Below are 12,970 nucleotides of genomic sequence, written 5' to 3'. Positions count from 1 at the left end.
AACATTTGTAAAAGAACTGTGCTTTCTTTGTGTAGTATGTACTTATCCAGGTCACAGGTCCATCACAGCGTTAACACGTAGAGACAGGGAAACGTTTACACTCACATTCTGTCACGGCGACGGATGGCCGGTACTGAATAGGACCCAGGTGCAGGAACCCAGAGCGGAGACGGTAGATGATTTAATAGTTTATTACGGTTAAGTGCAAGGGGAACAAAAAAAAAGGGAAACGTGGCAAAGACAGAAAATGACGAGACGTGGAGCCTTGGTGTGGCGTGCCCAGGGGAACGTGGCTAGGGCGAGGGAACGAGGCCTGAGAAGTGGAACGGAGCTGAGTGGGGAACAGTCACACTGAGGGGAGAGGATATAGAAGTTAGGCAGGTAGTGAAGGCAGCTCAGAAGTGGCCAGTATAAGAGCAGCAATTCTTACTTTGCAGTTAGGGACCTGGAGTGTTTGAGAGGGGGATGATGAAGATCCAGGGGAGGCTGAGTGGCGTGGAAAGGCTGACCTGAGATCCGGGGCTCCAGATGGAGTGTGATGGCAGGAGGGCAGGCAGGTGAGGCACAGAGGGATTTCCAAAATGATCACTAGGTATTCCGAGTCCGGAGGTGGAGTGAGCCAGGGTGGGTACAGCGACTGTAGCACAAAAGAGTCTTAGTTAGTAAGATGAATCACAGCGAGAACTTGAAACACAAGACCTGTTACCAACATGGGTTGATGACGAACTGGCAGTGAGTGAACATCGATGTGTGGTTTAAATCCCTCTGGCTTGATAGCCTGCAATAGGCTCCAGGTGTGCAGGAGCTGGAGTTGGCCCTGCCCAGGGGCGGATCCCAGGTCAGTTCAGGAGCCTAATGGAAACTCCAGCCACCCACCGTAGACCATGACACATTCACACCTACAGCTAATTTAGAAGCACCTCTTAACCTCACATGCTTGCCTTTGGACTGTGGGAGGAAGCCAGAGCATCCATGCAAGCACAGGGAACCGGATTATTGGATTGCTAAGTTTCTGTCTATCATATAGTCCCTTAAAGTGCATTAGAAAGTACATTGAGATTACAATTGTTATGAATGTGTGCTGTGTAAATAAAGCTGACAGAATACTGAACATAAAACCACGGTGCATGGTAAAAACAATGCCAGTGGAACACAAAGTGCAATGAATGTCATCTTTCTATTATGCTTATCATGTATTCAAAGTACTTTATGTTTAGTGCTGTGAACAAATATTCATCACCTTCCAGATTTCCTAGTTGTTTTTTTTTTGTTTGGTTTTTTTTTGCATATTTGTCACGTTTGAGATCTTGAAACAAATTGTAATACTTGACAAAAAAACCCAAGTGAATAAAAAAAATCATGTTTAACCTTAATTTGGGTTGCCTTCTTCATAAGCGTGCCACCACAGGATCCACCCTTCATGTTATTAGCATAGTGCATCTACTCGGCTTTCAAAGAAAAAGTATTGGAGTCTCAGTTTTTGTTCATTAAGAAAAAAGCTTCTTCAAATGTTCAGCACAAGATGAAAATTCAAAAGGTCATCTCATTTGGAGTCACTTACTCTTTCTCCCTCACACAGACGCTCACCTGTGTTTGCCCGGGCCTGAACTTTGGGCTGTTTCCATAGCAACATTCATCGCACTTAATGATGGTGACAGCCAGCTGCGGTCATTTCCTTGTGTCATTTTTCAGCATTCGCCGCCTCTTCTTCCTTTCCAACGTCCTCCCCCTGAGCGTCTATACAGTTAGACTGGATGAGAGCATCTACCCACCTCAGGTTTATTTGTAACGGGTTAGTGGTTCTCACCAAGCTCACCCTGAAAGTTGAGGAGAAGAAGAAAAAATCACCAGGGAGATTATTCAGACCCAGAGTTGCAGCCGATGCCTTTGCACTGCTCTCCACGAGGATGCAAACACAAAAACAGAATATGATGTAACATGACTTGGGCAGAAGTTATGCACAAGCCCAGTACAGGCAGTATCAGCATGCAGGGAGGCTACAACATGGTTCCCGTCCTCAAGTTCTAGCTCAGTGGCAAAGGCAGGAATATTTCTTAATACATGCATGTTTTTTGGGATATGAATAAAACCCACAAAGACATGCAGAGAACCTCACACCGCACATCCCCCATACGCCTGGAGGGAATTCAAACCCATTTTCTGAGGCAGCTGTGCTAACTGTGCTTTTGTTGAAAAGTGAATCGAGTCAAGTAACTGCAGAAGATCACAGACTGTCAGGAAAAGGCCACACATGGAGATTCAGAAAAACCACAAAGGCGTGGGATGGCTTGAAAAGAGAAACATAATTAACACAAATGAGAAGTAACGAAGAGCAGCCTTTGTATCCAGATAGAAAAGTTGGCATATCAATAAAAGTAAAAAAAGCAACAAAGTAAAATGGAAAAAAGGTCATTATATGCTGCTGTTACTTAAATGTCTGCTGAGGCTTTTTTAACAGAGTTTTTATTATTCTGATTCCTTTCTTATCTTCTCTCTAATGGTTTCATTTCAATCAGAATTCATGCTACTTGCTTTTTATCTCAGCAAACCAATAATTTTCATGTTACTTTTCTTCAGATTTGTCTAAATCTTGCTCTGCGCTCTTTTGTTTCTTAGTGGCGAAGAGGGTTTAATAGACTGTTTACTCGCTGGGCCCACGTCCTCATTTTATGTTTGACAGCATTTTAGTAGATAGGTGAATAGCTGGGACATGAATTGAGCTGCGGTTTGGGGAAGGCCTCGAAGGGGACTGGTGGCGGTTCCCGGCCTGGCGGATCCCCATGTACTAAATAGAAGTGAAGAAGTTAAAGAATTAGAAAGGGGAGGGAGGGGCACGTAAACGAGAACAGCTTGCAGAGCTGGGAGAACATATATAGATGAGAATCGGAAGACGACCAATGTCGTTGCCTTTACTGTGTATGCACATGTGGCCCTGCGGTTACAAAAAGACAGCTTAACTTTTGTTTTATTTCTCTTTTGCAAAAATAGATCATCTATTATTCTGTAAGCAGATGTTCACATGTATAAAAACCCCACACCAACCAGGGTTTTGGTGGTATATCACTGCAGGCACACCATTGCATGTTAGCCTCATGTATAGCCGGCACCTTCAAAAGAGGTTGTGGGTTTGTAGACCAAAGCATCGCTGTTATTTTTTTAGTCATTTTCAGTAGCAGCGCCACAATTTTACCACGAATGCCAACAGTGTGGCTGCTGTTTACCCAGCCATCCAATTACAGTGTAAGAGGATACCAAATGGAAGACCAACCAAGTGCTGAAAAACAACAGAGCTGAGTTTAATTCGGCTGCTATCCAAGCATTTGTGTCTTTACCAAATGAAATCGCCCAAACAACCAAAACCGATATGAAATTTATTGCTTGAAAAAACATTTTGTTTACTGTTGATGTACCAGTTAAGTTAAGAATAACAACTAATGTTAAAAATCACAATCATTCCCACTGATTTCACGTCATACTTTTCCACTGGTTGTCTGTGTCCCACCAGTAGAGCGCACCCCACAGTTTGAAAACCACTGAGCTTGCAATACATTTTTCCCATGAATATTCTGTATCATAGCAACCAAAGCATCACAGCTGAAGAAAAAAAAAAATGCTGTGCTTTCGAAGCGCTCTCAAACACTCCCAGCTGGGCATTTACAAAAGAGCGTCCAGTGTTTTCAGCTGGGGGAAAAAAACGTGTCTGTGTACACACACCCTTTGTCTTCTGGCAGGTTTTGTCTCGCTAAAAATGTTGTGCGTTCAGTGTGTGCGAGAGCACACAGTTTCATTTTCACTCGTTATAAGTGACTGGCTTGCTTGCATGTCCTTCACACATGTCCATTAGGAGGAGAGTCCGCCAAATTACAATGGATGTAGTGTGACTGACCGACTGACTAAAGCACAGACACTAAACTGTTTTCGGAGCCAGTAATCTGATCTGCTTGTGGAAACTGACTGTGAATTCCTGCTAATACACATCAGCTCCTTTGGGCTGCTAGCACATTTCCCCTTCTTCTCTTTTTGTTCCATTCGAAGCTGTCTGCCGTTCTAATTTGAGTTCAAAGACAGTCATTTTTCTAGCTGCTCGGCTTAAGCAAACATACATTTCCCCTCAAAGCGCAGCCAAGGCCAGGCTGAAACTTATTTTCAGCTTTGAGTGTCCGTGTGAATGTTTTCAGCAACCTGTCGTAGAAGTTAGGACCGTGCTTTTCTGTGTGAGTTTCCCACAGTGTTTCTAAAGCGTGGCAAAGCTGATCTTCTCTACTGGGTTTTTGAGAGGAATCAGAAAATATGACCTTGCTACTGGGAGCGAGGTGGGGAGATGACCACAGGCTGCTTTGGGCAGGAACCCAAACATAATTAAAGTCTTAGATCATCAGAAACACCACAACGTGTTCGGGAGAGAGTGCAGCAGTCCTAACATTAGATGTACTTTGGTGGTTTAAAGGGAGTGAAACTCTTTTTACATGATTGTGTGTTGATGGTGGATCAGCACACAGCTGAGTAAGCTGTGCTGCTTTATCTGCAGCAGGGCCAAAGGGGAAAGCACAGTGTGTGTTTGTATTGGATGCACATGTGAGTGTTTAATATGCTTCTCAGTGTCCCGGTTAAGTATTGATGACTTAATGTACCGAACATGAAAGCTCTTGTGTGTCTGCCTCCATGTCTGCGATAGCATTATGTGAAAGAGTCTATGCTGTTTGCTGTGATGTGGGTGGAAGGAAACAGAGAAGGGAGGAGATGAGTGAATGCAGAGAAAGGGTGAGTAAGATTTAAAAAATATGAGTGTGGCTGGAGCTGTTCGTCTGCTGGTATCATTCATTTCTATACATATTTTTTCTTTTTCCTGAAAGATGGTGACATCACCCATTGGTTTCTGGGCTCAGTGGACTTCAGTGTGAGTATTTTGGTTAGTTTTTTTGAGGTAAAAATTACTTTGTTAGGATGAGATTGTGGGATGAGAGTAATTAGCTAATACTAGAAAGCCTGGCTAAGAATCTGCATCAAAAACAGACCTGCTTATAAAATATAAGCAAGTCACTGGTTCAGAAGTAAAGCATGAACCGCTCGCCTGTTTGTCACATAATTCCATTAAATCAGAATCAGAATCAGAATACTTTATTGATCCCTGGGGGAAATTATTTTTTGTTACAGTGCTCCATTTTAAACCAACATTAAGACAAGACAGACAATACGCTAACTAAGAATAGTACAATATATACATATATATACATACATACATACATAAGTCACTTATAAATAAATATTTGGAAAAGAAACATGTGTAGTTGTAGCAGCAAACAGTGTGTTAAGTGGATGCGTTGTACAGGGAGATGGCCACAGGCAGGAATGATTTCCTGTGTCGTTCAGTGGTGCTTTTCGGTAATCTCAGTCTCTCACTGAACGAGCTCCTGTGACTGACCAACATGTCATGGAGTGGGTGGGAGGTGTTATCCAACATTGTCTTTATCTTGGACAGCATCCGCCTCTCCGACACCCCCTTGAGGGAGTCCAGCTCCATCCCCACAACATTGCTGGCCTTACGGATCAGTTTATTAAGTCTGTTGGCATCTGCGACCCTCAGCCTGCTCCCCCAGCATGCAACAGCATAGAGGATCGCACTGGCCACAACAGACTCATAGAAAATCCTCAGCATTTTCTGGCAGATGTTGAAGGACCTCAGTCGCCTCAAAAAATAGAGACGACTCTGGCCCTTCCTGTAAAGTGCTGTGGTGTTTTTAGCCCAGTCCAGTTTATTGTCAATGTGTACTCCAAGGTATTTATAGTCCTCCACAATGTCAACACTGACCCCCTGGATTGAAACAGGGGTCAAGTGTTTCCTGGTCTTCCTGAAGTCCACGATCAGTTCCTTGGTTTTAAAATGCTCTAAAAAGCAACAATAAAGCAAACATAGTCGAGAGGTCCATTTCAGTGACTTCATTTAGCAGAGGTGATGGCTCTGGCTCTATCACTGTATGATAGTTCTGAATTTAAAAATTACCTGTAAAGATTTTTTTTTGCAGCAGGCATCAAACATGCTTTTTAATGCTACAAAACTTATTTTACCATGGAGTCTATGGGGAATGACACGCTTGTGGAACCAGCCTCAATTGGCCATTAGAGGAACTGCAGTTTTTGGCCCTGGTTCAGCTGTGATTATGGATGGTTTTTTATTTACTAGCATAGCATTGTTTTGTTTGTTTTTTTATTTGAAGGTAACACATATACATATTATTAACATAGTATTTTCGGATGTTTTTAGTAAGGGAGTTTTTGCAGTGTGGATTGCTGCCTTATCTCCTGTTATACTGAGTAGACTGCTACACTGACCTCCATCAGACTGAGGTATTGATCCACTACAAACTGGCTGCCCTGGATTAGAGAGCGAGCACACCCTAAAAGATACAGTTGGGGGAAATAAAAACAAAAAAGCGCATGAAAATTATCTGTGTGAGAACTGGAGCCTCTTTTACATGGATTGTATCTAAGATCTCACATGAACTGAAGTCTGAAGTGCAAAATTCTGTTTTATAATGAGTGAGCAGCGTGTGAGGACCATAAAGCTTTTGATTTATTCATTCATGTGTTAAGGTTATATTTGGGGATGTACATAACTACTAAACACATTAACATTGCTGCCCTCTGTAGTCAGCACCAATGTTCCCTCTAAGCTGCTTGCGTGCTCAATCGCGCACTGCTGGCATGCTCTCTGCGCACAGAAAATCTGCGTTGCGCACAAAAATAAAATCTAACGTGAATTGAAATTAAAATAAATACGTTAACAATCGATTCTGTTTTACAGTGTGAGTCAGTAAGTGACCGGTGACTGGCTGCTCCAGCCAAGGATGCGATTCACTTTCGTATATACCGAGCTAATCAACGTCGTTGACAGGCTATGACAGGGTCCTTATGTGCCGACACCGGTGTTTTAGCTAGCAAAGCGGCGTGGCTCATGTGGAGTGAAGCCACGTTAATGACAACGCGTACAACCATTGGAGATGTGAGCAGGACAGACGGAACAATTGACGGAAAAAGTGGGGACTTTATACCAGTTTTTAAATTGCGTTGATAGACCACGTAAAACCAGAGTTATGATAAAAATATATGTTTGTTCGTTTTCTTCCTGAATACTATCGTTGTTTATATTTACTGCGGGAAGAAACGGTAAACATGGCATTTTATAAGGAAAGCACTCTCCGCCTGTGAGAAAAGACAAAACCAAAAAACCCTTTCCTATTGGTGGAAAAATGTACCATGTCGACCAATGATATGGCAACATGCCATTTAGTTGTTTAGAATAGGGGGGAGGTTTTAGTAGTGACGCCGGTGTTTTGAGATGCGACGTTTAGCGTGTTTGGAGTCTAAAGTTAGTGTGTTGTCTTGTGTAGTTTGTAATTACTTTTTGGAGTGGCACAAATAATTTGTGTGGCATCAAATTTGATGCAGAACAGCTGATTGTTCTGTAAATAGTTTGAAATGTTTATTTTAAAAAACGCCTTTGCTGTATTTTTAGGTAAACAGCTGCAAAAAATTTTGTTGTTTGCATAACTCAGTTACTTTTTTGAAGAAGTAACTATATAATTAATTGCCCAACATTGGTCACAGCTTTCTTTATATATACACACACACATATATATATATATATATATATATATATATATATATATATATATATATATATATATATATATATATATATATATATATATATATACACATATATATATATACACACATATATATAAAGAAAGCTGTGTTTTCAAAATTGGAGTTCAATTACTTCCAATAGTGTTAACGTACTACACAGGTCATGAACAAGACTTTTTAAAATTTTCATTGTAAGTGGGCTAAAGCACTTAATTAAAAGTAGTCTAACACAAATGTAAATGCTGTAATTTGCTTATTTTAATTAACCATGTAACTTGGATGGATTCGATGCTGGCGTGACCACAGTGCACACGTCTGATGTTGCTCACAGTGGTCCAAGTGTCCGCTCAGGGAGTTTGTGTGTTCGCGCAGACACATGAAAAATTAGAGGGAACATTGGTCATCACCAGAAATACCAGCTAGTTATGCAGACGGTGGCGCTCCACCGCACCTTCTCTCTCTGACGGAAGACATAAAAAGCTAGGTAGAAATAGATGATGCAGTGCTTCTTAAAACTGATTTAGAAAGTGAATGACTGTATATTGACTGTGTCTGGCATTTAAACAATACATTGTGCACAGGCAAGTGGATGTTAACCTGCAAGGAAAGAAGGCTGATAGTACTAGCATATTTCTTCCTTTCGCCGAAGGAAACATTAGCTTACTTCACTTGCTGCAAACTGGTCAAACACCGTGTGTTTATATTTACATGCATGCATGATTATTACATTTCAGGAGCATCTAAAAGATGCTTTAAAATGAACTGTTCAAAATAGCTCCCAAGAACATTGTCTACAGTATTTGACCTCGTATATATATATATATATAACATATATAACAAATATATATTAGTTTCTTTTTAACTTATATTATTAATATTTATTAAAGGTAACGTGTCAAGTATCAGTGTAAATAATTGTTTTAATCAATTTAAATTAATCCTTGTATTGTCCTCGGGTCATTTTTGACCCCTGAGGACAACAGGTGTATGGAAATCGGGAGGACATTATGAGGGTTAAGGATTTTAACTTAAATAAGGATGAACACATATATTTCCAGAAGATTTGCTGCTAAGCTTAGCTAGCGATCTTTTAGCACTATTTTTTATCTCTCATGCAAATTAATTCTCCTTTTATTTGTTTACAAAACGTCAACAAAGTTGTTTCTAGTTTTTCAGTCATGAAAACTTTAAAGATAATAAATCTGGAAATATGCAGAGAAACTAGCTTAAGCTAAGGCCTGAGATAGCGGCAGTTAGCCAGACACCAATGACTACTTGGTTATATTTTTTCAGCACATTACATCATTGGCAAATTGATTATGGTTCAGAAGAGTAAATTGTAGTCAGTATTTTATTTATTGTATGTATTTAATTGCGATTTTATAACTATATGATTCTCCTGTTCTTGGTAATGTCAGTTAAAACTGTTTCAGGTGCACTTTACCTGCTTTTTGGTGGATAGCAGCCCTGTTTTACATTTAGCTGGTGAAACAAAGACAAACCCCAGTCAGATTTGTGATCTACATAACAAAGCCCACATACAAAAGGTGTGAATGGAAATGCATGACATGTGAGCACACCTTTATATAATAAACCTGCTAGTTTATGATGCTGCAGTTCAGGAACCCTGCAGCCTGATCAGGTCAAGCGTATGACGTAGTAGAACTAATTTAAAAGAGGCTGAAATGAAAATAAACTTTTCGCCATGCACAGAGATGGACACTGGCAACTGGGACATTAAAAAGTGGGCCAATAATTCTCTGAATGCCTCAATAAAGGGCAGACCAACAACTCTGTCAGTACACGAGCTGTGAGGAATGGAAATTCCTGCAAAACCACAGAAACTGATCAGTGAAGTTATAGCAAAACGTTTGTGTTAATCATTGTTGTGGCTGACTGGATTTGACCTTACCTACACTGTATGTGTTAGATGTCAGTCAGAATAATGATCGCTCTACAAACTTTCATCCTTCTGTACATTTTTGTTGTTTGCTCATTCGTTTTGGCAGCGCTTAAGACATTAAAAGAGTTTCGATGAGTGTGACAGTCATAAAATGTTAACATGGGATTAACATTAAACATTTTTGCCATTTCTATAATCCTCATAAAAATGCATTTTTAAACTTTAGCATTGAAAACAAATTTTACAATGTGGATGCAGTTTGTAGCAAGTAAAAATATCACTGCACTTCACTGCATAGTACTATGCTGTGCTTACAAATCACAGTTGCCATCATACACAGTTGATGACACACTGACGTGGGCCCTAAATCAAAAGCAGGTTAATGGCAGAGAGGCTCTAATAGCAGCCGGCTTTGTGTTATGTAAAAGTCCAGAGGTGAGTGTGCGCTGCTCTGCACAGCGATTTATGAGATCATCTACTGCAAAGAGAGACGGTAAATGTGGGAGAGCCAGACATGAAGGAGAGGGCGACATGAAACAAAAGGTCACGGGTTAAAATAAAAGCTATAGTGTCACTCTGCTGAAGGACCATCGTGGTGATGTTCCAACCCATTTACTCCAAATGATATATGTTTATGTTACTGCTGAGTGTTTCCAAAAGCAGACTTTTTTATGCAATTGTCATCCATCACAATGAATATTCTGTTTGCTTTCATTTTTGGTCCAAGCTGTTGTTGAAAGCGTGGACCGTTGGCTGCCTGCAGTGGTGCTTTCAGAAGCTTTTGTATGAATCTGAACAGTTTCTGTCCTCCTCATATCTCATGTTTGCAGCGTTTCCAATGCCAGAAGCTGAATGTTCAAAATTACAAATCAAAAAACAAACCTCCTGATCTGAGCCAGCCTTGCCCAGTTCATTTGCTATCATGAGAGCTGAAATGTTGCTCAAGAGCAGGTGGCAGCGGGCCCTGATCAAATTACCCTGCTGATTCTAGTGTACCTCACAGTGATGGTATTATATGTCTCCAACTAACCATGTTACAGCAGCACAATCGCACTGAAAAAAGAGACGCAACAACGGAATGAGAAGAGGAGGGAGTGATCTCTTGATAGCTTAAGATAATCATAGATTTCTGAAGTGCAGGATTTGTTTTCAATTTGACAAGACAGAAAGTGGGAAAATGAAACCTTTAACTCTCATCACTAATATCTGTGTAACAGGCAGTCAAGGGACAAAGTGCAATACTGGACCAGACGTACATGTGATCCTTACGCAGCATCAGTGGGTGGACGCGAGCTTTAGTGTCACTGTGAATTTTCTGATGTGAAATGGATGGCATGGAACTGACACAGATGGACCAGAATGCCTCTGTTTTATTTATTCATTAAGTTATTGATAGTGATAGTGATAGCACCTGGCAGTTAGGCTACAAGATAAACTGAGGAATCTTGGCATTTTGTCTTCACAGATTTTTGGTTCCTTTTCTTGTTCTTTTTCTTTCTCTCTTTGATCTTTTCTTTTCACCTTTTCTGTGTCTCAAAGCATTGTTGAAAACATTTTTAGAAAAAGAGTGAAACTATGAAAAACAGTGATGGGACGCTGTTTAAATGAAACTGCATAATCATGCAGTACCAACGAGACGTCTGACTTCATTCTGGGGTAGCGAAAAATCCAGTGGTCCAAACCACAGTCATTAAAAACTGTCATCAGCCACTAGCGAACAAGGGTGGTCTGGTTCCCACAGTGACCTGATCTGAAGATCATGAAATCAGGCTGAGATTTACATTAAACAACAAGGAAGTCAAAAGCCATGAAAATACTGTGGCAAGTCTGCAAGTTCAGGTTCAATACAGGTCTCAGATCAATCCACTGATCTAATATCAGTTTTAATTTTATCTAAAGTCTAAAAGTGCAAAATGTTCTCCAAAATCAAGTGCAGTAATTCTTAAACAAGTCAAACTTTCTGAAATGCCCACATTTTATGTCCAAAGCCAGTCTAATAGTGATGGGACAATCAATTAAATCCATTCTGAAACCAAATCCGGCCTAAAAGTTTTGCAAATCAAGTCCGAAACCCAATCAAAACAGTTGAAATCCAGTCTGAAATCAAGTCCCAAACCACATTAACACCCGTTCAAAATCAGCCTGAAAGCATTCTGAAATTTTGCCAATTGATTCTACACTCTGGAAACCACTTAAGTCCATTCTGAAAGCCTGTCTGAAAGCAAAATCCCAAACTGTGCAAATTTAAAAAACCAAACTTGGCAAAAACAGTGTAAATCACCCCAAACTACTTTAAAATGGTTCTAAATTTGCCAGAAAGAAGGTAAAAGTTAGCTTTAAAGTACTGTAAAATCCTTCCCCAAACTATGTCCAAACATAAGTCCAACACCAGTCCCACATTCATAGTATTGCAATCTTATATTCACACCCTTATTTTGAAAACACTTAACTTCAAGAAGTAAAAGCTTTTCTCACTGTTCTGTACATATATGTGTCACACAAAGGCACACATGTGAAGTTCCTGAGATCAGCTATACTCTGAATTATTGAGGTTATCAGCTGCAGGCTCTCCTCCCACTGATTATAAATAATTTGACGGTTTATCGAGTCCAGAAGAAAAGTCAGGGCGCTCGTGGGAGTTGTTGTTCTGCCCAACTCTTCCCAAAGGCCCGATTTCAGCCTAGATTGCTTTGCTGTTGATGGAAACATGAAGACGCAGTTCTTAATTGATTGGAAAACAATCATCCAGGGCAAAACGTGTGACTTGGGTATTACTTGCATCTATTATAGCGCCTGATGGGCCATGAAACATGAGCAAATAAACTGACACACCAACCCCCCTGCATTATATAAGAGGCTTCAGCATGTATGTGAGAGTGGAAGCTGTGTCATATCTGTGCTCCCTGTACAGTGACAGGCAGCCACAGTAGTACAGTTACTAAGTGCATGTGACTAGGTCACCATGACAACAGCACTCCCTGGAGCATGCTGTGAGCAGAGCGACGTCACTGGCCTTTGCATGCTCCTGTGTGTCTGCGTTCGTGTGGCACTCGCTGGATCGAGAGCTGGTCCTGCACAAGCTGCTGTGTGTGAGAACCAGAAGCAGGAAATGAGCACAGAAGACAAAGATGAGACAAACGAGTGACAGCGAGGAAAATTAAAAGATGCGTAGATGCACGAAGGGTGTAATCGCTCTGATGTGCACTCCAACACTATTTTAGTTTCTGCCAGATGGCTTTATTGCTCCTATCACTATTTCTTCACCACAGGCCCCTGAGCTGTTTGTGTAGTGGATGTGTGTGTGTGTGTGTGTGTGTGTGTGTTGTCCTTGTGTGTCACTCAGAGCTCTGTTCTTTCTCCTAAATATCAAAAGGGCATTTATCACTGATAGGCTCCATTCAGCTGCTGCACCACACCGTG

The 12,970-nt window shown here is 40.8% G+C and overlaps 1 protein-coding gene and 1 long non-coding RNA gene across 3 annotated transcripts in view; one reads left to right on the top strand and one right to left on the bottom strand.

Moving 5' to 3' along the window:
• The window catches only part of smpd3 (sphingomyelin phosphodiesterase 3), a 92,545-nt gene that overhangs the window by 17,031 nt on the left and 62,544 nt on the right, over positions 1 to 12,970 (top strand). The window lies entirely within an intron of this gene.
• On the bottom strand, positions 218 to 883 carry LOC146666750 (uncharacterized). 2 transcript variants are annotated; one of them, XR_014912460.1, is made up of 3 exons: positions 711 to 883; positions 431 to 637; positions 218 to 351 (listed from the first exon to the last, which is right to left on the bottom strand). It is a non-coding gene; the product is annotated as an uncharacterized LOC146666750 (long non-coding RNA). The 2 variants fall into 2 exon arrangements; XR_014912461.1 differs by having other exon boundaries at positions 728 to 883.

This window comes from Rhamphochromis longiceps, linkage group LG7, assembly GCF_057381845.1.
Source record: "Rhamphochromis longiceps isolate RC_006_pf linkage group LG7, R_longiceps_female_GT1.1, whole genome shotgun sequence".
NCBI lineage: Eukaryota > Metazoa > Chordata > Actinopteri > Cichliformes > Cichlidae > Rhamphochromis > Rhamphochromis longiceps.
The sequence above is the reverse complement of the archived record's forward strand: the minus strand, read 5'-3'. Positions and strand labels throughout refer to the sequence as shown.